Below are 27,059 nucleotides of genomic sequence, written 5' to 3'. Positions count from 1 at the left end.
TCTCAGTCATAAGAGAACTCTCTTGTCATGAGCACATGAATTCTTATAAAAAAGTGAAACTCATGGAAATACAAAATATGTATTGTTATGAAATGTTATTGAATTAGAAGAGTTAATTTATTAATATTGGAATAAATATTGCAGTAATTTTATGTAATAGAAGCATGGGAATAAATTCCATGAAATCTCTAAAATCTACCTATTTCAGATCATCATTATACACTTTACATTAAGGAAATGCACTTATAACAAGCTTGTGTCTGACACTACACTAAATTTCAGAATCCTGGACCAGTACAGAGCACAGACAACTGCAATAGCCATTTTCTTTCATTAGACTGGCGGACACACACAACAGTCATAAGAGGCACATAGAAAATATAGGTTACATATATTTTTGTTTGCTTGCAAGAGGAATTAGACATACCTAGAGAGAGTTCATCTTTTGCTGAAAGAAGCTGGTAGAGTCAATTCAGAATTCTTGATATCTTTTATTTGTCTGAACGTAGAGCTTGCTAACATTCTGCCAGAACCTGTTTATAAATTTACATTCATTAAGTAGTGTGCCCAGAATATTATTTTTTAATGTGCAACGTCAGAGGTTATTCTACAGTGTTACACAATCTGGAATACCAAAAGAAGTACACTGCAGCATTTAGAGCTGTGATACATGTGACCTTTCTCTACTCTCCAAACAAAAGAAGTTCCTATAGGCATGGTCTAATTAAACACTTTAGAATTCACCCATACTGAAATTTTCATTGTCCTTGGATCTTTCTTCCTTTTTGGCTGAACCTACTTCCTTCTCAGTAGATCTTCTTTCTCCCCCACAATCCTGCTTTTGGAGAAATATAGGCATATAGACTTATTTATCTCTGCTTCCATCCTCCATCCTTCCTTCCCTAACCAGGCCAATTGGATTCTCACCCAAGGTGTGTAATGGACATTAAGTAATATCCTCAGACTTCCATAGAAAATGCAGTGAATGCTCTCTAAGTAGCTGTGTCTGGTGTACACAGTGAGTAAGCCTAAGAGCAGTAGTAAGTTAATTTCTCCTCACATAATGTAGTTTCTATGTATAAGATGCTTGCATGCTCTTGAGCAGTCATTACAAGGGCAGCAAACGAAAGAAAGTGAAAGAAGTTTTTGCAGGAACAGTCATTATACCAGGAGCTAGTTTTAGGCTTAGAGTAATATAGAGATAAAATAGAAAGGCTGTGACCCTCATTCTTCATCTCCCTACTGCTTGATAGCTTATTCCTCAATTAAATCCTTCTGGCTAAAATAGTAACAATATCAACAACAGAAAGAAAAAAAATGAAAGATTATTTTTAAGGCTACCCATAGAACAGTCCTCAGAGTTAACTTCAGAATATCATCTTTTTACTTCAGACGTAACATTTTTTATTTTTTTTTATGTACTCTTAAAGGCTTACAGCATGTACCAGCTCACCAAACCAGTTCATTAAGCAGTTGAAAGCATATTGGAAACAATGTGACCCAAAGAATAGGACATCAAAGAGACATAGGCTATTGGTGACTGTAACTTGCTCCTGTCCTATGTTTCCAAACTGATATCAAATGCAGTTTTGGAAATGAATAGCTGAGTGTTTAAAATGAAATAAATGTTACATAAGGAGAAAGACAATAACAAAGAAGAGTCCTGGGAATCAGTACAGAAAACTATATAGGACTGTGCCTCAATTTCAGAAAATATTTTCCTGTGTCTTTCTTATTTCTCTCAGAAACATTCTGCAGTTGGGGTACTTTATATTACGATTATTATTTTATTTCCCTTCAAAGAAAGAATAATTCTGTAAATTACACAGGGGAGAATTCATGTGAATACTCCCATCCTGAGCAATATACACAGTAGAGACAAGCTATAAACCTGCCTTACAGGAGAACATAATTTGACAGGCATGGACACAGCATGATAAACGCTTTTCCTCTTTTACTCTTTCCGTGTAAGAGCTTAAAATTTTCCATCGCTTGAGTTAATTAGGTAAAGCTATTGGGATATTTGAGCATCATTCAAACATTCAAACTTATTCTTCAAACATTCAGACTCATTCTTCTTCATCTCTGCCCACTGAGTTTTTCACTTGTGCACTTTTGGCCTTATTCATAAAAGTAGAATTGACTTGAAATTGAATATTAGCTTTTTACTGCTTTATTGGTTTCTGTGGGTAGTTGTTAGTTTTTTTCCTTAAGTTAGAACAAAAGCTTTTCAATTTTTATGCAACCAGTGGATTTAATCATTTTTGCTCTGTTTCCCCCCCCCTTTTTTTTTTTTTTTTTTTTTTTTTTTTTTTCAAGTGTAAAAAAAGAAAACTACTTTTCTCTTTTCAAGTTAATACTCTTGCTCCTCTTCAAATCGCTCATGTCACAAGAACTCTCCACATTCACCTGACATCTTCATCCCTTCTTAATTTCAAAACCCTTCGCTGGAGCAGAGTGCCTTGTAAATAAAAAGTCTCCCATATTGGAAAACAAATATGTCTTTTGCTTTTCTCCTTCACATCCCAGGAAATATCTGGCCCAATTTATTTTGATAAAATGCTCTTAAGATTGCACACACTGAAGTACAACTCACCAGAGAAATTACTGACCCAGCTTTTAAGTTCACTAAATTAATAGGTCATTGTAAACAAAGTTGCCTAGAAAAGGACAAATCTCAAAATGAGGAAAGCAAGATGTCATTAATAATGGAATATTATCTATACATGAATCTCTTGAAAAAGTCAGAAGAAAACACTTTATTAGGCAAATTTTTATACACAGAAGAAGAGGAAGACTCATACCATAGAAAGTTGTTGAGATTTTTGCTTTTTGTTTTTTTGTTACGTCTTAAAGTCAATCAAATTAATGTATTACAACCTTAATCTGCAATTAATGACAATCATGATGCCAATTGCCTTATATGAACACTGTCTTTGCTGTCATGGCAGCACAGCTTTTCCCATCTCAAGAAGCAGAGGAGGAAGTATGAAAATATGGAAGAAATGTTGTCCTAATTACGAACGAAAACTCCACAGAATTAAGATAGTTCAAAGTAAATCTTTCCTCTCTCCTTGTCCATTTCTCTTCCTTCTTTTTAATTCAATATTTTTGATATTTGATATTTTTAATTTGATAGTTTTGTTTCTTAATATTTCAAAATTACTCAGATAAAATATATAATTTTTCCTGCCTCTAGGTAACAATAATTCACTCTTGTTTACAACTGTTTGGTGATATAGTTTACTGGTGTTAATGATGTTATTGACAAGAATATTGTCCTTTATATAAGCAGAATCTCTATGTTCAAAATAGTCTCATATCTACATGTGCTTGCTCATGCAGTATGAGCCCACTTACTGCAGGCAACTGTATTTGATCCATAGCTATCAGCATGCAACTGACAATTTGATTTTAAAAATATAGCCTGAAAATAGCTTCATTCCACATATATTACTTTCTGACTACTGCTGTGATTGCTCAGCCAGAGTCCAGCTGTGGAAATGTTAAATCTATTCATCATGCACGAATATTCATCAGAGTGGTATTCTTATTTTCCTACACATCACTGAGATGGCCACAACTGCTAGGTGAGGGGTTTGAATTACACATGCATGCAAACACACGCACACACATACACATGCACTCCAGACACATCCAGAAGCACACAGAATTCAGCTGCCTGTGCAGCTGAAAGGCAATACCTTCTGCTTTCTCCTGATGCAGCTTTAGCCAGTATGCTATTTGCCTTACTAGTGCACTGATCAGAATGAAAATACCAGTTCTAAATAATTACAAATTGCAAATCAAGCTTCTCAACTCATGAGCTCAGTTTAAAATCACGAAGGTTTTTTTGAAATAAATTATTTATACTTGCATTTTGGACTCAAGTCCTTGGGGATTAAGAGACAAATTAAAACATGCTGGTTTTAAATAGAGGTTGAGACTGATAAGTAATCACAGATCTGGAGCTTAAAAAAAAAAAAAAAAAAAAACAACAATAAAACACACAACTGTAAAATTGAAATCTAATGGTGAAACTGCTATTCTGTAAATGTTCATTGACTCCAGTAGGAAAGAGATTTGGGTTCAACCAAAAAAAAAAAAGTATGCAATCTCAAAAGAAAATGATGTAACCCTTAGTGATGCCATGCCACATATCCTTCAAAAGATGACATAGGGAAACAAATTCTGCATCTTGCATCCTGAATAAAAAAATAAAGGGTGAGGCCTACTGCTTCCAACAGTGCAGTTCCTGACACTGCATCACAAATGACATTCCTAAAAGATGAGGCCTGGCGCCAGATCCACAGTTGGCATAAACCAGTAAAAGTGTTTTGATTTCAGTGCAGCTATAGCATTCAACACCAACTGAAGATATGATCTATTAGCATCCTATTGTTTCTAGAGCATCTGCCTATAGCTTTTCCCAGATGCATGTTCATTTGGCAATGAAGTTATGCTGTGGTTTAACCCAGCAAGCAGATAAATGCCGCACAGCTTTTGCTCACTCCCTCTTCTCCCAGTGGGATCAGGAGAGAACCAGGAAGAAGTTAGAACTCATAGGTTGCAATAAAAACTATTTACTAAGACAGAAGAGGAAGAGAAAAATAGCAGTAATGATAGCAATATAAATATTTATATTCAAAACAAGTGATATACAAAGCAATTTCTCACCACACACTGACCAGTGTCCAGCTAGTCCCTGAGAAGAGGCAGACCATTCCTTGAACTTCCTCCTTTTTCAAGATTTCCTTCTGTACGATATCATATGGTATAGAACATCCCTTCAACCAATTGTGGTCAGCTGTCCTGCTTCTTTCCCCTCCCAATTCCTTGTCCTTCCCAGCCACCTCACTGGCAGGACTGTTCAAGATGCTAAAAAAAGACAAGAAACTGAAATGTGCTTGGCTCTGTCCAGCACTGCTCAGCAACAACTAAAACATTTTTCTCCTAAAACCAAAACATGGATAGCATCATATCAGGCACTATGGAAAAAAATCAACTCCATCACAGATGAAACCTGAGTGAGACAACATGAAAAATCATTCGACTCCAATAGAAATATTTTAAAGATTTTTTGGCAATATTCATCAATAAAATTCACACTGTAGCAGAAATATTGCGCATAACTTGAACAAAACCTATGTCCTAGGTTTTTCTTCTTGTATCAAACTTTTCTTTAGGACAGAATTTCTTATTGAATATTTTTCTAAAGAAAAAAAGGCTGAAGCATTTTCCTAGTGTTAGCTGGAACAAATGGTGTAAAAATACTAGCCCAATATCAATGTTGTTAATATAGTTAAAGTGACACAATGAAGAGAGTGAGTATAACAACAGCTTTTAAGCAGAGTTGCATGCCTTGCTAGATTACAATGAAACAATTGAAATTCATGATTTATCTGACCTGCTTTGGACTTATCTGTGTGCGAGTATATGTACATACATGTGTAGGTATGTAAATATTAATATGTATGATCAAGTAATACTGAATAAATCTCACGTCTCGTGTGATTAATGCTACGCCCATGCCATTAAAATATCTAGAGATTATAGCTTGGAAAGAGCGAGATGAATCTGCCTTTCAGGAAGCTGAAGAAAAGTCATTGGTATACTTAAGAGATCATACAGGCTCTGTTCCTTTTGGTAAATGTACTCCAGTCTGGAAGATTAAGAAAAAAAGTTCAGGCTTCAATTTATGTCTCACACATCATAGGAGAAAATTTTAATTGCCAGAGTATACTGGCTTGCAAAATGTTTTGTTATTCTAGTGTGTACCAAGTACCTGATAGTGAAACAGTACGTTATTGATCCTCTAGCTTTTTTGTTAAGACACGTGAACTTTGGAGCTGTGTACTCAGATGCTCTTTGGAGGGGAAGAGTGTGAACTTTTCAAACTGGTGAGCTGTGGGCTAAGCTACAGGAAGGACTATTGGTTTCTGGAGAACTAAACCCTGATTTAATTAGAATCAAGCACGAACTATTTGGAGATGATTGAAACTGTATTTCTGGCTAACGTGGGCAAGAAAACATCAAATAAAAACATCGCATATATACCAATCAAACTAAAAACTGTATCCTAAAATAATAGCACTATGTTTTATAAAGCACTAGGTAAGATATTTGAAACTACTGAGGTCCCATTTCCAAAAAGTTTTACTTCCAGAGGATCATTAATTCTACTGAAATCCAAAGGAACTTAGGCTAGATTGATTTCAGTGGGAGTTAGTCATTTTGAAAATCTCATTAGGGTACCTGCCTACATCTTTACACTCTCAGCTTTCACCATTTAGCTGCTAAGTGTATTTTCAAAATGAAAGTTTAGACACTGAAACAGCATAGACTTGGATTGTTAGAGATATTTATTATCTTCCAGTGATTTCAGTGGAAATGAGGCACCAAGATGCCTTTCAAAATTCTAACTACCATCAAAGTTAAACTTGAAAAGTATGCTACAGAAAGGGTTTGTGACATCTGAGATTAAGTAGCATGTTTCTCTGACTTATTTTCTCACTTCTCAATAAAGCAATATTATGTTTAAAATTAAGTCATTCACTCCTGTGTTTGTGTGCCAAAGAGACATACTGAGCTAATGTAGAAAGAACAGAAAGAAATGTTCTAATCAGAAAAAATGCATGAAGACTCAGAGTAGTAAGCTTTGCCAACTCATTTGACATGTGCATATAATGGCTCAGAGGCACATTGCAAATCCAAAGTGTAAAGGCTATAATGGCTCAAAATCATCAAAGTAATGCCACTGAATGACATGCAGAGCAGCTTAGAGCAATAGGTTCTGCCATCACTTACTGGGAGTTCACAAATTTACAGACCTTTCTTTCAATTTTTATCAGGGAGCTGTGGGGAAGAAAAAGCGAGGGAAGAAAAGAAGACTGGGCCAAGATACAATGTTCAAACGTAATACCTGGACATCTCGCATGTGACCTGACCACTCAAGAGCTGCATTAAATTAGGGAGAGTTTGAGATTGATTGTCTGTTCTGCTCCTGGGAAAATTTACTTTTAATGTAGGAGTTCTGCAAAACAGTTTGCGGTCCCCTCAGTTTCTTTTAGAAAATGATAGCTAGATTGAACAGAGCACTTTTCATTTCTTGGCTTTTAAAATCAATATTTTTCATATTGTCATGAATATTTTTTGTAGATGCCTCAGTAGATATTTTTGTTCATTGTAATAGTGGCTATAGGTGAAGATGGAGTACCTTTCTCTCATTATTAAGAGCTTAGTAGCCCTGAGTTAAAGGCTGCAATTCTTCATGTCACCACTGTGGTGGCAAATAAGATTTTCTATTTAGTTTCACGTAACCTCATTTGTCAAAGAGTCTGTATTTGAAGTTCATATAGATTTGAGGCAAATAAAACTGGACAGTTAAATGCTTCTTTTGTCCTAGACTGTATTTAATCCATTAGCAAAAAAGTTAAACTAATGGAATATTAACTTTGCTGATATGCTATCCTATTTCAGTCTTTGTGTAAAGAAAGCTCTTGAAGTTTATATAATAACTAAATCATCTTTTCTCTAATGAAAGTTTCAGCAATCTGCCAGCACACTCTCATACGCTGACGTGAGTTTCATACAACATTATAGATATATTTTTCTTTGCAGAATTTCTCCCCTTCCTTTTACTTTATGTTTTTAATTTGTGTGTCTGTGCGCATGTGTGCATACACACAAAAATCAGGAACATGGATTGTCAGAAATCTGGCACAGATTCTTAAAAAAAAAATAGCAGAAGAGCTGTATTTTAAAGAGGGATCTGTTTTCATGGTTTTCTTGCAGGCTCTTTTTTTATTATTATTATTGTCTCTTTTTTTCAGCAGTATTTGGGATAGAAAAGATCACATTATCAGAAAAGAAAGTAGCATTTCTTGTATCCCTCAATCTTCATATGATATGCCTAATGCACTTGGTGACTACCCTTACTTGGATGTATAGTATGCACCAAGTGGCATTAACTGAGGCTTTTAATCAATGCAGATGTATAAATCTGACCTAGGCACCTTCATGCACACTAGCTAAGCCAATATCAATTTTCAGCTCTTTTAGAGTATCATGACTGAAATCTGTAACTGCTAGTTTTTAGCTTCAAGTTTGTGATTTGATCCAACTTAAATTCACTGAAAGCATTTGTATAATCAATGAATATTAAGATGTTATTATTATGAAATAAACAAGAGAATTAGGCAAAGCAGGTTATAATAACAAAAAGAGGATAGGACGCTTACCCGTATCCTGCGCTCACTTATGAAACTCAAGCAGAAAGGATCTCCAGAAGAGATAGCTGACAGTAGTCAGCTATTAAATGGGTTAGGAGAGGTGCAGCCAGGCTCCACCCCTTCCAGCAGCACAGGTGAATTGCCCTCACCTGTGCTCCTACAACTGATTCATTGCTCACTTCAGGTGATCAATCAGAGGTTCAGCCATTCCCATACACTCCACTCCTTCACGGCATGAACCAATGCTCAGGTTGACTAAAGGGTAAGCTTTCCCTAATACAGAGATCCGCAATATCACAATGCTTATACAATTTCTATTGCGACATGTTGGTACAATTCAAGATGAGCAATAATCTGTGAACATCCGTATTCTTTTATTGGCCAGTGCTCGATGATGTTATGGATGCATGCAGTTGTGAGGTGCAGGTCCGTCCTATGTTCCATCAGTCCCATGTAGACCATCACCAGGTGTTGCACATGATCTGCCAGTAACACTGGAATGCTTTGATGGCATTTTGTTCCTTCTGGTGATCCTGAAGGCTCAAAGACTAACAGGAGTAATATAAATGTTTCAGGGGAACCAGGAGGGGAAGGTCTGCCCTCCAAGGCAAGATACAGGCCGTATTTCTATCCTGGGTCAACACTTCCGCTTGTACTGGGGCACGTCCTGGCCGCCTGTACCACACCTTCTGGCCAGATGTGTGCGGCTGCATAATATATCAGACACCAAAGGAGGTGTGCTGATCTGCCACAGGAACATAATGGGGGTCCCTTTAGCAATGAAGATCGGAGTGTTGACCACAACATCTGTAGGCCATCTACCTATTACTGGAGGGACTACTGAACTTTCCACCTCCAATAATCTCCCCCAAGGTGCAAGTAGGTCACACCACTTGGGTCCTACCTGCACCTTCCAAGGCCATTTTATTCTATGGGTGCCAGGATCTAAATTCTCAGGGGCAGGAAGCAGAACATTATTTTCATTACCAATCTGGAGTCTTACCTGATTATCAGTGCCCGTAATTTGGATCCTAAGCAGGGTGGCCCATGATGTCTGCAACATTCTGAAGACACTGGGTCTGCTGTCTCGGTATCTTTCATTCTGGTCTCCCAAGGTTTCATACAGTCTTTTTACAGTCCACTCCTGCAGGGACTGGGAGTATGTCTTCAGGGCAGCCTTAAGAATACTGTTATAACTTTCAATGAGGCCTGTCCCTGTTGAATTATGTCAGGTGGAATCACCATTTGATGTTATTTTCTTCTGCCCAGTGCTGTATCATTGCACGAGTAAAATGAGTCCCATGGTTGCTTGCAATGACTGAGGTGTCCTGTAGGCAGATATCAGTTTAGTGAGTGCCTTGATGGTATATGCCTGGTTTGCTTTAGGTACTGGATAGGCCTGCAGTAGCCCACTTGCAGTGTCAACGCAGGTCAGGGCATATCTCACTCCCTCAGACCGAGGAAGGGGCCCAATGTAATTGACCTGCCATCGCTGGAGAGGATTCTGTCCTCAGCAAGATAGGCTATTTTTTCAGGCAACAATCTCAGTCTCACCTTAGAGCAAGCATCGCAAACCTGGCATACCTGGAAGATGTCAGGTAGCTGTATGGGCAGTTCCCATGCTTTAGCAGCTGCTCATATTGTCTTTTGTCCCACATGCTGTAGCTTCTGATGTAACCAGTGGGCGATGTTCTCAGATGGTGAATTTTCAATCCATCAAACTCAGGCCAGCATGTCAGCTTCATCATTTCTAGTGACTGTAGGGGCTGACCAGAAACATGATAGACATGTACAGTCCTGTGTTTGACCATATTCCATATGTCTAACCACATGCCTTTGCCTCATATTGGTCAGGCATGGATAGTCCAATCTTGGGTGGCCCACTGTGCAATCCAAAGAGTAAGCCCCCAGTACACAGCCCAACTATCCGTACCGATATTCAGAATAATACCATCACCAGGTTCCTTGGTTATAACTATCCACATGGATCACAGTTCTGCCCATTGGCTGCTCTGACCATCCCCCTCGTCAAACCAGATTGTCTCGGTGGAAGGATGGTATGCTATTGCTCCCCACTTGCTCAGTTTGCCCTTGCTGGACACATCTGTGTACCAGGCATCTTCAGGGATATGATATTTTGCCTCCTGAACAGGACTCTTCTCTGGTGGAGCAACCAGTATTTCTTTTGGTACATCACTGTGATACGTCACTGGGCTTAGGACCTTTTGAAGTTCTTCATTCAAGAGTGATGAAGACAGACTACTCCTTTGGCTGAGGTAAGCGACCCACCATGTCACTGTTTGTGCTTGGGCCACCCCTGTCTTAGGAAAGTGGGTCAGATCTTTCACCCACCCCTAAATTGGCAGAGTGGTCTTGACTGTAACTTCAGCCGTTTGAGTTATAAGCTCTACTGCCTGTAATGCAGAACAGGCAGCCAATAACTGTTTCTCAATCATACTGTATCTTTCTTCTGCTCCATGCCAGAGCTGGGGCCAGAAAGCAAAGGGGGTCTGAACAGAATTCTGGCGTTGCCACCAGCCCCATCCAAAGCCATCTTGAGTAACATGAACATCCAACTCGGCTGCGAAGATAGGATCAAATATACCCAATGTCTAGGCTTGTTTTACTGCCAGTTGCGCTTGTTGGAAAGCATCCTGTTCTGATTCCCCCAGTCCCATAGCTGCTCCTTTTTTGTGAGTCTGTACAGTGGCCTTAGCAGCTGCGCTAGGTGAGGTATAAAGGAACTTTCCTGACCAAACCACCCCCAGGAATTTTATGGAAAGGCCCAAACCTTGCACCTTTTGGGGGATTCATAGCCCCTCCCCTCTGTTGTAAATAGGCAGTTAATGAATCCGCCTCCTGCACTACTGCCTCCAGTGAGTCAGACGTCAGCAGGAGATCGTCAATATGATATAGGTTAACATCATCAGATTTTCTCCAATCAGCCAGGTCACACACCAGCGGATTGTGACAATATATTGGTGAATGCACGTACCCCTGTGGCAGGACCTGAAAGGTCCACTGCCTGCCTCCCAGTGTAAACGCAAACTGATCTTGTGATTCCTCAGCAATTGGGATACTGAGGAATGCATTTGCTAGATCTAGGACACAATGATACGTTTTTATCTCCTTACTTAATGTGTCCATTAGGGAGGCAATATTGGGTATGGCCGCATGAATAGATAGCATGACCTTATTTAATTCTCTGTAATCCACTGTCATTCTCCATGTGCCATCCCACTTTTGCACTGGCCTTATGGGGGAATTATATGTGTGCTGGTCTTATAATGCCTACTTTTTCTAATTCTAATTTCTAATTCCTGCAGCATTCTTGATATTTCATTTTGCCAACCTGGAAGTCTATACTGTCTTACATCAGCAATCCAGCACAGTTTCAGCAGGCAAATAGAATCATGTTTCACATGGTCTCTTAATATTGTCTGCATTGCCCAGATACTGATACATCTCTATCGAAGTCTGAACTCTCCCACAGTTGTCTGAAGAGCCACACCCCATAGAGTATCAGTGCCTAGGATGTATTCTTGGACTGGTGCAATAGATACCTTATACTCTCAATTTCAACTATGTTTAGGTGACAGGAATAGTCTGTTCTCCAAAACCACTAATTACCACTCTGTCTCCATCAAATTTGGTCGAATCTCCGTAGATAATTGATGTTTCTGCTCCAGTATCCACTAATGCCATAACTCTCTGAATATTTTTTCAGGACCAATAAATCATTCATTCTACATAGGGCCTCCAGTCCCGTCTGGAGGCCCTAAGGGGACTAGCATTCCTTGTCACACCATGAATTGTGCTATGGCCAATTCTTTTACTTCCTGTGGCTCAGGCACTGGGGCCCAAGACACCTAAGGCAGCTTTTTCTTTTCCTATTAAGAACAATGAAGTCTTCTAGGTTCCATGTTGTTGGTGGTATTCTCTCTATAACCCTTACCCTTGGTTTCTTAAGGTAGTTCTGAAATGTTTGGTTGTCCTTTAGTTATCTCCAAAGCTGGAAAAGGACATGGTTGGGCTGGCAGTCAATCTTAGCAAATTGGACCAGTCCGAATTAAATCATTAAACATTTGTTTTCGAGAGACCCTTATGGGTCCCAATGGAAGAGCCTGAGTAGCCAGAATTTCGGTTTTAGTCACAACAGGACCTCAGCTTCTTCTAATGTCCGAATATTGCACCTAGCCTGCAGGTGTTCTGTTTCTCCTAGGTTGGCCACTAATTGGGCAGCCTGCTGGACTATCACTTCTGAGGCCACCAGGGGATTTAATATAGAGACCAAAGTGCCAGATAGATGAGAGGGAGCTTGCTATAGAAATAAGTCTCTCACCCCCACTGAGAATTTTACCATAACAGGGCCATCAGATGTGTCTTCATAAATTGTTTCCCTTACGCCTAGTTTGCAGATATAATTTTGAAGGTCCTCCATGGAGAACCACATCCCTGTATGTAGAGTTACATCAGATTTACTCAGCCATACCATACAGCAGGCCTCCATTAACCATTCTATTATAGAATGGTTTTCATCAGGATCTTGATTACCCGCATATAACCTCTGCCTGAGAGCAGGATGGACAGTCGTGGTGGCCACTTGGCTATTTCTGGGCCATTCATCAAAATGCTTCCTGCCCCAGAATCCCACCGTCTTAATAACCAACTGGCACACTTTCTCTAGGCTTCTGCTGAAATCACTGTACTAAATCCATCAATTCTGTTGCCGTGTATGGCCGGGCTGTTATGTGTAAATGAGGCTGGGCAGAGGGCCACTGATCAGGCAGCACCCCTGCCAGTCTGTCCTGTACTTTCTTCTTTTCTGAGTTATAATAGGAAGGACTTCTAGTGAATCTGTGAAAATCAGAGATTCAAGATCAAATTTAGACCTTTTATTTTCCTGATCAACAAAGTCTGTTGATGCAGGAGTCTGGTCATTGTTTATTGAAATGTTACAAACTTAACCTATTAGAAGATGTAGAATTGGTTTCTTCCTAGTTAATATGTCAAGCTCTTGCTTTAACTTTTCAATACAGTCTTTCAGAAGTTGGTTTTCGTTCCCTAAAGTATTATTCCTTATTTCAGCATGATTTAAAGCATTTAACAACGGCTGTGCCACTGTGGAGGCAGCTAATTGTATTTCTTTAGTGATCAGTATATCTTTGCTAAGTCCGTGCAAGCAATCTACCATGCAGTATGGGGAGATATTTCCCATAACATGTAAGGGACCTCATTTTTCAATGATAACCACTAGTTCATAATAGAGAGATCCCACAGATCCTAGGATCTGCCCTGGAATCATTTTATCTAGAGGAGTAGTGTTCTCCCCTCGATCCATTTACAGAAATTCCAAAGAACGGACATGATGTAAATTTCAGTATATTTGGCCTGCCTAGCTCGCCAAGTGTATAATCAATGAATATTAAGATTATGAAATATTATGAAATAAACAATTATAAATAACATAATAACATAACATAATAAATAATTATGAAATAAACAAGAGAGTTAGGCAAAGTAGGTTATGATAACAAAAAATAATAATAATAAAATAAAATAATAAAAAAATAGGATGCTTACTTGTATCCTAGGCTCACTTATGAAACTCCAGCAGAGAGGATCTCCAGAAGAAATGCTTCCCCACTGGTAGTAGCTATTACATGAGTCTAGGAGAAGTGGAGCCAGGCTCCACCAGCAGCACAGGTGAATTGCCCTCACCTGTGCTCCTATGGCTGACTCATTGCTTGCTTCAGGTGATCAATCAGAGGTTCAAGCTGTGATTCAGCAGTTCCCATACAGCATTAAATTGCTAATGACTTACCAAATTAAATTAATATAGCCTACGTATCATACTGTGTACCATGCTTACTTTATTTTTTACTTAAATCTATTTTTGTTCCTTTGGAGTTCTTGTGACACATACGCTAGTCAGACATCAGACTGTACTTTTCACAAATAGTGCAAACAATTAATGATTCCCATAGACTATTGTGTTGATTAGGCTTTCTGAACACCCACAACTTTGATTCAGCAAGCTGAAAAGGGGCAGGAGTTTATACAGTTGCCTATATTCTACTATATTTGACTAATTTACTACTGACTAATATCTATTAATATATACCTATATTTGCTGACTGTAAAGTGTGAAAAAACTCCACACTTTTAAAGCAGAGAATGTGGTTCTGGATAAATATTAAATCATATCGCATCAAGGAAAAGGCTACAGTCAGAGTAAGCAGAGTAATCTATGACCTTTAATTCTGTTCTGGGCTCTTTCAGGATGTGCTTGTTATTTTCAGTAATTTTAAGTTTGCTCTTGCTTTTACTAATTATATTACTTTCTGTTTTTCGCTATGGCCATTGATACAAATTCAGGAAGAAGAACCATAATTATACTTTTTAGATTATATATATCTTGCTTATTACCCATTATTTTTATGATAGACAAAAAAAAAAACAAATTCTGAGTTAATGTTTTCATGCTATATTTTACCTCTGCATATTTTTTCTAGAATGTCTGTTTCTTAAGTTTCATATAATAGGCTGATTATTTTTGTACTTTTTATTTCATTTTAGGAGCTGAAATATTAGTGACTTTTAAAAAATCTACTGTGTCACTTACCAAGCACTTACAAAATGATTTCTGTCACCATTAATGTAGATTTCTATAATGGAGAAGTATTTTATTTTGTCTATTATTAGCAAAAATAATCTTTTATTGGCAATAGTAGACTGAAAAATGAGTCTTAGATGCTTGTATTTTTCAGAGTTAGATTGAATTCTGATCCCAAAAATTATCCATCTTTATGTCATTACAAACAGTAAGTCTGTTTGACCTGGCAGCAGAAACATTTCTTTTCCCAATGCATAACATATAAAATAACAAGAACAAATCAATTTTTCTCACTTCCCCTAAGCAATCTATTTTTAAAATATTTATATTTATTTTTTAAATATGAACGTGTTTCCTAGCTATTGTCTTGTAACCAAAGTAATTGTTATTTTATAGTTGCAGTAAATCATCTCTTTTTTCCACTATTCCATTTATAATTTTTTAACAGGTTATTTACTAACTCAAGTAATTTAAAATCTCTCTCTTGGGCATTAAAAATCTTATCTAAACTCTTTTTTTATTGCAAAAATGTTTGAAGAAATGTGTTCCAATAACAACAAAATAACATGAACATTGATTTATCAATATCTGCTTCTTATTTATACTTTTTTTACTTACTATCTCCATTTGGTTACTAAGGTTATGTTCCTATAAAGATATTCACAATGGCTGCCTATATACCACATGAAATTGCATAGATTTAATTGATTTTGTATGTGCTGAAGAATCATTATAACTATTTTTATAAATAGTAGAAATAGCCTGACTGCGCTTTAGAAAGTGTGTTTTATGGACAAAAAGAACACATACTGCATTTCCATAACTTTTAACCAAAGGAGGAATTAATCTTCAAAAACTTGAAAATCTCCCTGAGGATCAAAGGTTTGCAGACTTGGTTCCTACTCACTTCCTGAATAGCAGTTTTCCCAGCATTTACTAGACATATCACTTTTCGTTGTGCCCCTAATTGCCTTCCTAAAGGAGAACACACAGTAGGGAAGCATCCCTCGCCACCCCAGTGCTTTGTGCAACAGAGTGCTGAATATTACTGCATGTTATGCTGCCAACAAAAGCTTTCCTCACTATGAATAGGAAATGCATTGGTTTTATGAGTGAAGAAAAATTAAAAAATAATTTACCCGAAAGAGGAAGCAAATTTACACTAGGCGAGATAACCAAATACATTTTTGACCAATAATGATAGTCATAGAATCATAGAATCCTTAGAGTTGGAAAGGCCATCTATCCAATTCCCCTGCATTGAATGGGGACACAACAGGAAAATCAGGTTGCCCAGGTTCTTATCCAGCCTCACCTTGAAAGCCTTCAGGGACAGGGCATCAACCACATCCCTGGAAAACCTGTTCCAGTAACTCAGCACTCTCACTGTAGAAGACTGTTTCCTTATATGTAACCTAAATCTACTCTCTCTTGAAGCGTTTCCCCTTGTTCTACTGCCACAAAGTCTGCTAAAGAGTCTGTCCACTTCTTTCCTGTAGCTTCCCTCTAGATAGTGAAGGGCTACTATCAGGTCATCTCACAGCCTTCTCTTCTCCAGGCTGAAGAGCCCCACTTCTCTTAGTATCCTGTCCTGTCCTCACATCATTTCTGTGGCACTTCTCTAGAAGCACTCGAACAGGTCTGTGTCTATCCAGTACTGAGAACTCCACATTTGGATGCAGTAGTCCAGGTGAGGCCTCAGAAGTGCGGAGTATAGAAGCAGGATCACCTTCCTCAACCTGCTGGTCATACATCCTTAGATGCAGCCCAGGATACAGTTGGCTTTCTGGGCTGCAAGGGCACATTGCTGTCTCGTGTACAGATTTCTCTCCGCCATAACCCCCAGGTCTGTTTCAGCAGGGTTGCTCTCAATCCCTCTATCCCCCAGTTTGTATTGGTAATAGGGGCTGCCTTGACACAAGTGCAAGACGTTGCACTTGGATTTTTTGAACCTCATGAGGTTCACCTGGACCCACTGCTCATGCTTGTCTAGGCCCCATTGGATGGCAGCTCGTCTGTGTGTGTCAACAGTACACCACAGCTTGATTTCATCAGCAAACTTGGTGAGGGCACACTCGGTCTCACTGTTGATGGAACTGATGAAGATATTAAAGAGTATCAGCCCCAGCATCAACCCCTGGGGGACCAATCATCACTTGTCTCCACCCTGATACTGAGGCATTGACCACCACTGTCTGGACTTGATCCTACAGCCAGTTCTTCATCCATCAAACAGCCCACCCATCAAATCCATCTTTCCAATTTGGATGAATCCTTTCCAAAAAGAAATTGATGCAGTGACACCATCATAGAAGTCCACCAGGTTGGTCAAACAGGATTTACCCTTGGTGAATGTGCCTTAGCATAACTTCCTGAAGTATCTGTTCTATGATCTTCCCAGGCACAGAGGTGAGAATGACAGATCGGTAGTTCCTAGCGTCATCTTTTCTATCTTTTTTAAAAATTAGTATCATGTTTCCTTTTTTCCAGTCATCAGGACTTCACCTGATTGCAGTGTTTTTTTTAAATATCATAGAGTCATTTGGCAACCACATCAGCCAATTTCCTTATGATTCTAGGGTGCAGTTCATTGGGACTCACAAACTTGTGGATGTTCAGATTTCTCATATTCTGTATCATCTTTAGCATCTTTTGCATTTTCTGCCAGAAATGCAGATCTTATCTGCTGTTAAGAAAGGAGAGGGATCCTTACATATGATCTTTAAATTATTTTCATTGATTCAAAATAATCCTTCAGGACAATCATATGCTTATAAGCATTATGAGTTCACATTTTTACTGAGCAAAACATTTAAGCATCAGTTAAGTATTGTCCATTTATTTCAGTTTATATAATACATGTACCTGGAATTGTATGAATGTAGAAATCCACTTAGTCATCTTAATAGCCTCAAGTTATGCCGGTAAAGATTCAGGTTGAATGTCAGGAAAAATTTCTTCTCCAAACCTGTGGTCAGGCACTGCAGTAGACTGCCCAGGGACATGGTTGAGTCACTGTTCCTGGAGGTGTTCAAGGAATGTTTGGATGTTGTACTAAGGGACATGGTTTAGTGGGGAAATATTGGTGATAGGTGAATGGTTGGACTCAATGATCTTGGAGATCTTTTCCAAACGATGATTCTATGATCTTCTGAAATTTCTTTCTCTCCATGAAATACTCCATGAAATAGATCTTCTCAGAGAATTTAATTATGATTCTAAGTACTTCGTTTTTCTAATCTATTCCAGAAAACTAAACTATCATTAAAATCTTTCAAATCTTTCAAACATGTAGCTCTTCACTGAAGACAGAGGAAAGTTACAGTCCTTTTTAAAATAATTCTGTTACCACAGAATTCTACATGTTCTAATAGCCTAGTTTTTGTGAGCTCTAATAGAGCTATTGCTGCTCTGGGAGTTTTCTTCATGAATTCTCAATGGTCTGTTCTATTAAGAAAATATTGGTTTGCTTGACTGGAAATGAACCAACAATGTGCTTTATACATACTCTTGGTTGGAAATATGTCATTATTATAACGTGTCACTTGTATTTTCACCACTTTGAAAGAGTAGATCAGTTATCTTGTCTACATACTGAATAATTCAAAGAAGTGTTCTTTATTAAATATTTAGTCTATTCAAAATTATGCAGTCACAATATATATCAGTTAAATGCATACGTTTATGGAAGCCCACTTTTATTAAACCAAATTAAATATTGAATAAAATTTAATAATTAAACTGAATTACTTAGTGGATCAATTTAAAACACAAGAACTTCAATTTATGCTACAATACATGAGTAGCAGTGGAATAAATATTGCATGGGTTAAAAGTAATCATACTTATCTTCTGCTGGAAATAAATTTTCTAAACTCAAGAATTAAGAGATATGTGCACGTGAATATACACAGAGGTGTACTTCTTGGACAAGAGGAAATGGTTTTAAGCTAAAAGAGAGGATATTTGGATTGGATATAAAAGAGAAGTTTTTTTTCAATAAGAGTGGTGAAACAATGGAGCAGGTTGCCCAGAGAGGCAGTGGATGCCCCATCTTTGGAGAGACTCAAGGTCATGCTGGACCATGTTCTGGGAAACCTGATCTAGCTGCAAATGCCTGTTTACATTGCAGGGGAGTTGGACTAGATAGCCTTTAAGGGTCCTTTCCAACTCAAATGATTCTATGATTCTATGATTCTTCCTTCTATTGATCTTCTTAAGCTAGAGAAGAAGAGTTGGTATTGCATAGTTAATTACACTACAAGCAAAAAAATACTAAGAAAATGTAGTGTCTCTGTGTTTTGTTATTACTAATCTAACTGTTAATTATCTAGAGAATTTAATAATATGAGTCTTTTCTTAAGGGATTTTCAAGGATGTCCTTTTTCAAACTTCTCTTTCTTATTCCTAACCACACTTATACACTGTTTTTACATAAAAAATATTCTTGATTATATTCCTACAATATTTCCTTTGATTTCATTAAAGTCAGCAGTGAAAATTTTGTATTTTTACTATTAGAGATGCCAGGAGTTCTAGTGTAATTCCAGAGCCATGTGTATCTGGTTATCATCTACCAAAAACAGACTTAGAAGTTCTAATGTGTTGTAGGCTGTTTTGGCTAGACCCCTGAAAATTATTTGAACTGGGCACCCCAAATCCTAAGTTTATATACTACACTGTGTAAGTTTATATACTGCACTACTTTCATAAAAAAGCCAACTCTCCTTGCATCTTTGTAAAATACCATTTTCTTGTTCACTGCGAATTGTAATCCAGCAAGCAATTCACCTTTCAAGAGTTTTCTTACCAGAGCAATTGCAAGCATGTGACGAATGAAAGAATCTAATAGTCCAGCTCTCCCTGTGGATATACAGGACCAATCAGAAACAGAGGTGGGCAGATACACAGTTTTGGCCCATATCACCAGTACTTAGACTTTGATAGATAAAGACAAACTAGCTTGTCATGTTATCATTTAACCTACTTTGTAAAATAGCTTAATCTTACTAAATACACAGGTCACTCTGAAAGTTATGCCTCTGATTTATTTCCATGGAAATTACAACAGATACAAAGAGCAAAATCACACTATTGGATAAAGCAAATTCTGAGCTACAAAACATTGTTTTTCAACATAGTCACCACCATTAGCTATGCATTTTTACCAGCCACCAGCAATGAACAAGAGCTGTGCTCACCAAAAGCAGCAGATACGGAAGTGACCCACAGTTTCAAGCCACTCTGAAGGTGTTGTCGAATGTCATCATCTGCCTCCTCACTGTGCTAATGTCCACTGTTTGGTCACAGCAAACATTCAACAAGCATCAAGGAATATTAAGGGGTGCAAAGGCTCTCACATGGAGAAATTCAATTCCAGATCTTTGCTTCATACACACACCCAAGTCAGACGTCGTTTTGTCAGTTTGCCCTTTTGCTGGAATGTGTCACACAGCAACACAATTTAACAGAACGTTGGTGAGAAGGTTCAGCCTCTATTGCCATATGACCAACGTCTACCTCTGAAATTTAGGCCAACATAATAGATTAGGAGGCATTACTTTCAGAGCAGGCCTCACATATCCAAAATGTATCAACGTGATGAAGGCATGTAATAAACAAGGAGCAAAGATGGATAATATAGGGAAAAAAATTACTGTGCATTAAAAAAAAAAAAATTGCATTGACACTAAAGCTGCAGGAGAAAATGGCAGGAGAGAGCAGAATGAAGGGAATAGAACTTCCTTGCTTCATTCAGAAACAACTACTACAAAATGATAGTTGTAAATCAATGCAGAAAGAAAAGATTAGTTTTGCCATCACTAAGCTCAATGAGAAATCATGCTAAAATTCTCCAAGAAAGATCCTACAAATATTTCCATGATCCCGATTCTTTTGAGATCTGTGAACAGTGAAGTCCCATGGGAGGCACATTTCCTGAAGGTGACATTTTGCAGCTTTTCTACAATGAAGGGAGCTTATAAGAAAGTACTTGGGAGCTGATCTGTAGCCTAACAATTGAACATATTTCTTTAAAATATCTCATAATGCTGTTTGGTCTGGCTTTGCAGTGAAAAGAGAGAAGATGAGCAGGAATTTCACAATTGTTATATTAGCTAATATTTTTAGTCTGATTATATTGTTTGGAATGCTGAAATAATTTTATTACTTAGGTGTGCATATTCTTAGGAATCATCCAGAAATCAATTATTTAATTATTAATTACAATTCATCATAATTTAAGGGTTTAATTTAAGGGTTTTATTGTTAATCCAGCTTTCACCATCTGACCTTTTTTGTTTAATTAGGTGAATTGTAAGTCTTGTAGTTGCTAGTAAATGAGTTTGAATAGATGCTAGTTTGCAAAGACCAGCTTACACTTAGATGTAGAAATAGTAAATACTTTCTTAGTCTCATAACTTGTCTCATCTGCATTTCAGCTGCATACTGGAGCAGTTTGGTATTCTTCTAATTCCACCAGAAGACCAGACTGAGCAATTCACTAGATACACATCGTAAGGGATATTAAGTCTGGTGAATGAGAGCACAGGAAATGAAATAGCATGCTCTGGGAAGTAAGTGAAAAGGCAATGGTACACAACAACTTTTCAGAATTTAATGCAACATTTTCTTAGTCTCATAACTTGTCTCATCTGCATTTCAGCTGCATACTGGAGCAGTTTGGTATTCTTCTAATTCCACCAGAAGACCAGACTGAGCAATTCACTAGATACACATCGTAAGGGATATTAAGTCTGGTGAATGAGAGCACAGGAAATGAAATAGCATGCTCTGGGAAGTAAGTGAAAAGGCAATGGTACACAACAACTTTTCAGAATTTAATGCAACATTGGAAGAACACGTCTGCAAGCTTCAGCAAATATTTGCATTTAATATCTAATGTCCATAAATGAAACTAAATCAGCAAAATCCAATGATGTGTTGTTCTGTGTGTATCTTTATCTCTCCCTTTCTTAAGCTCTACAAACCAGGAAGAACAGATAAGCATCATTGTTATCTCCATAGATAAAATTACAGTACAGTAATGTCTGTATTGACATTTCTCACTTTGGATTATGAAAACAAACATCAACTTTCTACAAACATTTACTATTTACTATCTACTAACATTTACTATAAACTATTAGTGATGAAACAGGACAAGAAGTTTCAGAATTTCTGGGATCTAGCATTGTTTTCTTCACACTTTTCCACCTTGACAATACAAATAAGTTACTTGTTCACCTAAGTCACAATCTAGTGATAAGTCCTTTTTATTTCCTCTGTGACATTCTCTTTTCACTAAAGTCAGCATTTTCTTACTTGTCTAGATGACTGTACAGCTTGGGTGTTCAAGCCAACTAGGGAATTACAGCATTTAATTTTGAAAAAGAAATTTGGAGGTTGATTATCAAAGATTATCTTGGGAAGGAAGAATTATGAAATAGATTCCTGCCATCTCCTAGGCTTGTTGAAGATGCGCATGGACAAGAATAGCTACCTCATTCATGCAGACCAATGTGCTGTTCTGGGCTGCTGCTTGTCTCCTTGACTTCTTCAATGTGCGAGACACCTAAGAGGCTCGCTGGAAGAGAAGGTAACAAGAACAGTTCAAATGTTCATTTTTGCATCTGCCATATTGCTGAGGAGAGACATACAGTTCATTTAATTGAAAAGAGATGAGCTGATCTACCAATATATTCTTTCTGTCTTTTGGATGACCATGACTATATGACTCATCTTGGAATAAACATTTTAATGCAGATAGGAGTTATATACTGGTGAAGTTTACTTGGGCTGATATTCTCCAGGTTTAAATCAAGTCTAGAAGTCAAATACAGTGCCTGATTAAGGGTAGGGATCAGTTCACTGGATATCCTCCAACCTCTGCAGATGTACTGTGTAAAACTATGCTTCTGAGCTGATATAAGGTCAGCTGAACCAGTCTCTAAGCTTTGTATACAGGAGATGCTAAATCTCTGAAAACTATAATGAGATTTTTAGAGCTATAACTTTGTTTTTGCTATGTGAAAAAGAGAATTCAGGGTCATCTCTGAAACCTAAGGCAAGTAAAACATAAAAATCTAGCAGATGTCACAAACTTCTATGGAAGATTTGATCTTTTCAGACTAGGTAGATGTTCAAAAATGTCGAAATGTGTAATATATGCCTATATTCAGATTACTGAGTCTGATTTCTCAATTCAGATATCAAATTTACTGACTAGCTTCAATGCATATATTCAAAGGGCTTTCAGACTGCAGACAACATTATATAACCTTTGAAGTTTAGTTTATGCCTTATGTCACAGCCTATGTCTGCATGACTTCAAGCAACATTTTGTCATTTATAACATCCAAATGTGTCTCCACTGCTAAGAAATTATGTAGATCTGACCTGAAAAATGATTATTCATTACAATTTCTTCTCAATAGACAAAATCAGTTCTTTTGGAGACGTCCCAGGAATTAGGCATTTGCGACTGTGTGCTTCCTGCGTCGACTGAAGAGTAGTGCTTAGTATGTTGTACTGCAATATCATTATGTAATCTTGAGAGAAGTGATAAAAAATATTTTGAAAAGTGAATGCTATCCTCATGAACCATTTCTGACTGCTCATCCTACAGAAAAAAAATCTTACTTCCTTCACATGTTAACTAGACAAAATAACCTTGTAAGTCAATAAATTTACGTTAAAAAATTGAAACATATTTTTCCAGTCACTACTTTCTTTTTTGTTCTCAGCTTACAATGAGAGAGAGGAAATGCATTTTTCAGAATGCAAATGTAAATTGCCCTTGTGCTACTCCATACCAAGAGGATGTTCATCATACAGAATATCAAAATTTGAAAGTCTAACACTCTTGAGCTGACAATTTAAATTTGAATTTCCAGCTAAGAAAAAGAAATTTTTGCAGTGTTAAACTCAGATGTCATACCCATAACCCACAGAGGTATAATCATCTGATTTGATTATATTAAACATTTTGAGTGTCTCTCAAAATGTATTCTTCTCAGATAAGAAGCAAATGGAGATTGAATAGTACATGTATGGGATAATGTAAAAAAAAAAAAACATAAGTCACGAGACATAAAAGAAAGTGCATATTTCTGAACAATGAACAATGGGAAGCTGGGCAAAATACTCTACCTGATACTTAGATGTCCAGCTAGGCAACTGAGACCCATTCCTGATTTCTAAATAGATAAAGGCATGAGTTGAGTCCCACCATAAAGATCTAAATAATGTTCCTAGCAGTATGCTCAACAGTGAGGTAATTTTTCTTGGGTACTGCAGAATCAGCAAGACAATGGGTTTAAAGAAAAATAGTTCTGTCTTTCAAAGAGCAATTTAATGAAAATTTGCTTCCAAAAGTTAAGTTCAAAGATGTCTTACAGTTCCAGCTCTCTGTAATGGTTTCATAGCCTGACTTTCCCCTCAGTGCTTCCCATTTATGAATAAAGCAGACCTGACTGTACTCTTAACTTTTCATGCAGAACATGCTGTCGGAATCTAATACCACAAGCACTGCAAACAGCTGCACAGAAATTCAGATTTGTTAGACCAACTGACTTTCCAGTTCTGGCTTACATAATTATATTTCTGGCATTGCCAGAAATGTGCAAAAGAAGTTCATTTTGTAATGAAACTGTTCTGTTATCTAAAGAAAAAAAAAATCAATTTATTTTATTTTGTAAGAATGATTGTTGCACTAGAAGAGACTCTGCTACATCAGGCCTGCTACTGAAGTTCAACTGGAAATGTAAAGGCAACTAGAAACAGCAGAAAATTGTTTTACAAGTCTCAAATGTGATTATTAATGTAGAATTTCTTTCCTTCTGCATGATCACTTCTCCTTATCCCTGCTGATTATTCATATTCTGCCCCTTAGCCATGTGCTTCAGTTTTGTTTTTATTGGGAACTGGTGGATACATCTACCTGTTGCTGTGTTTGTTGCTCGTTAATACAGAGCTGTAAATTTTATTGTCTACCTGCTAAAAATTCAAATAATGAGATGTATCACATATTTCTTTGAAACTAAGGCACATTTATTCCATGTATCTTTTAAAAGACAAATAAAATATAAAAATATATATGCAAAACAACAACAAAAAGCACCAGAACATATCTGTGTAAAGTAGAAGGAAATGTGCAATGTAGAAGAAAAACAGTCTCGCACCTACATAACATAATAATAATAATAACAAAAAAGCAATAAAAGTAATAAATACATAAAAGTAGTAACAAAAATACTGAAACACTACTGTGTTGCGAAGTAACAGTTAATAGTAAGTAAAATAAAAAATGACCATAGTAAGGGAAATCACATTTTTTAAAGGTCAGAATTTTATATAAGATTGGCACACAGATGTATGATTTCGTTTTTCCTCATGTAAGGACTCAAGAATTCCATTCGGGAGTATATCCTGTCAAGGCTAAACAAAACTGCAATAATAATGAGAATTAAACCAATTATCACAGACAAATCCTAGAGACATCTGTCCAGTCTTACAAAAAGGCAAGAAGATGATGGATTTAATGACAATTTAAGGCCCTTTCTAGAACTGTTTATGTACAATTCTCTGGATATTAAAAAGACTTGGCTTTCTTCCAATTAACTGGAAATACGGTGATTTCCAGGGCTCTGATATGAATCCACTGTGAAGCAGGACTCTCTCTAAGGGAAAGCCAAGTGTCTGTGTATATTCTCTCCCCAATAGAAAGCAGTTTGCATATGTCATATGATGAGTTGTGGCAGCATAAAAATATCTTCAGTACTATATATGAAGAGAAATAAGGACTATGGCACAGTCTTTTCTCATTTATCCATCTCATACATCCTTATCACATTCATATGAACTAGAAATAAAGTATTAAAGATGAAATTTTCTTTAGCTTGTTTTTTTTTTCTTCTAAGCTTTTTCAGTTTAGCTGCCTCTAACAAAGAACAAATTTTGAATAAAACTTCAGGAAGAAACATAAAAAAATATGCAATTATATATGTCCAAATGATTTTGATGGAAAATTCAAAGAATATGAATTTTCTGATAAAAAGTTTGCTTAAATAATTTAGCTACTTTGATCTGATATTTCAATATTCACTTTTAGTAGTAGAGGTCATCAGTGAGACATTAAAGATTGTTACATGGATTATTTTACTATTAGATGCTCCAGGAATAATGCAAATTTAAGAGGAACAAGGCTGGTTTAGAATCTAACATCTAACATCCTCTGTGAAACACCATCAAACTTTTGACATTGGAGGACCCCAAACCTATCAAGATCTTTGTTATTTAATTTGTTGTTAGCTAATTCATCATACTTGTGAATTTGTAGCTAGTTAACTCAAACTGTAGAGCCTGTGTTTGATGTCAGCACATAGACTGAAAATAAATGCAATGCATTAGAAAAGGGATAGAATGCACACTCTCTCTATAGCTGGCAAAGCTGCACCGCTAGAAAATGTCATGGACTTGACTGGAAGATCAGGAAGCAGAGCCATTGAAAGAAATGAATCTATTTTACCACAATTAATATTTTACCACCAATGAATATTTTACCACAGTTCTTTTACCTGAAGCAACACCTTGCAGGGGATAAATCGAGGAGAAGAGAGATAATCTAACTGGCCAAAACCTCAACTTTAAAACTTGACATGTCTAAGTTAGGTGAATAAACTAGTTGACTTTAGCTTTTATTCTTTCCTTATACTTCAGATATTTGAGTAATCTTGCATCATCCTATAGAAAGTCAGTGGCAACAAACATAAAATCTTAGGAAGAAATGGACTGTATCTTTACATTCCCATCCATTAGTCTTCATTCACATCTGTAGCCCTCAGACTCCTAGTCTTTAAAATACCAGAAAGAAACCATGGTTCAATTTCATTGAGAGCTGTTTTTTATCTCTTCCAACTCATGCCACATGTTTTTTCTGTTGAATTGGTTAAACAGGTATTAAAACAAAGTGTACTTGACACTGTGATAGGGAGGCAGTTTTCAGGTATTATAGCCTTCGACAAATTTGCTATAAACTTCTTGTTTCTTTACCTGTGAAAATTACACCATGTTTTAGTTACCTAAAATATGAATGTCTTTATTTATTTTCAAAAGAAAACATAAAACATCTTGAATTGCTTTTTTTCTTTCCTTGTCTCAAAAATCTCCATAACAGCTTTACATTTGAATTAAGTTTCTTAACAGACATATGA

At 37.0% G+C, this 27,059-nt stretch overlaps 1 long non-coding RNA gene across 1 annotated transcript; it reads left to right on the top strand.

Annotated features, from left to right (window-relative positions):
• Positions 1 to 14,101: 14,101 nt before the first annotated feature.
• Positions 14,102 to 22,438, top strand: LOC128084183 (uncharacterized). Its single transcript, XR_008208372.1, has 3 exons — positions 14,102 to 14,465; positions 21,512 to 21,646; positions 22,314 to 22,438. It is a non-coding gene; the product is annotated as an uncharacterized LOC128084183 (long non-coding RNA).
• The last annotated feature ends 4,621 nt before the right edge of the window (positions 22,439 to 27,059 follow it).

Source organism: Tympanuchus pallidicinctus, unplaced genomic scaffold, assembly GCF_026119805.1.
Source record: "Tympanuchus pallidicinctus isolate F22 unplaced genomic scaffold, pur_lepc_1.0 scaffold1, whole genome shotgun sequence".
Classification (NCBI taxonomy): Eukaryota; Metazoa; Chordata; class Aves; order Galliformes; family Phasianidae; genus Tympanuchus; species Tympanuchus pallidicinctus.
The sequence above is the reverse complement of the archived record's forward strand: the minus strand, read 5'-3'. Positions and strand labels throughout refer to the sequence as shown.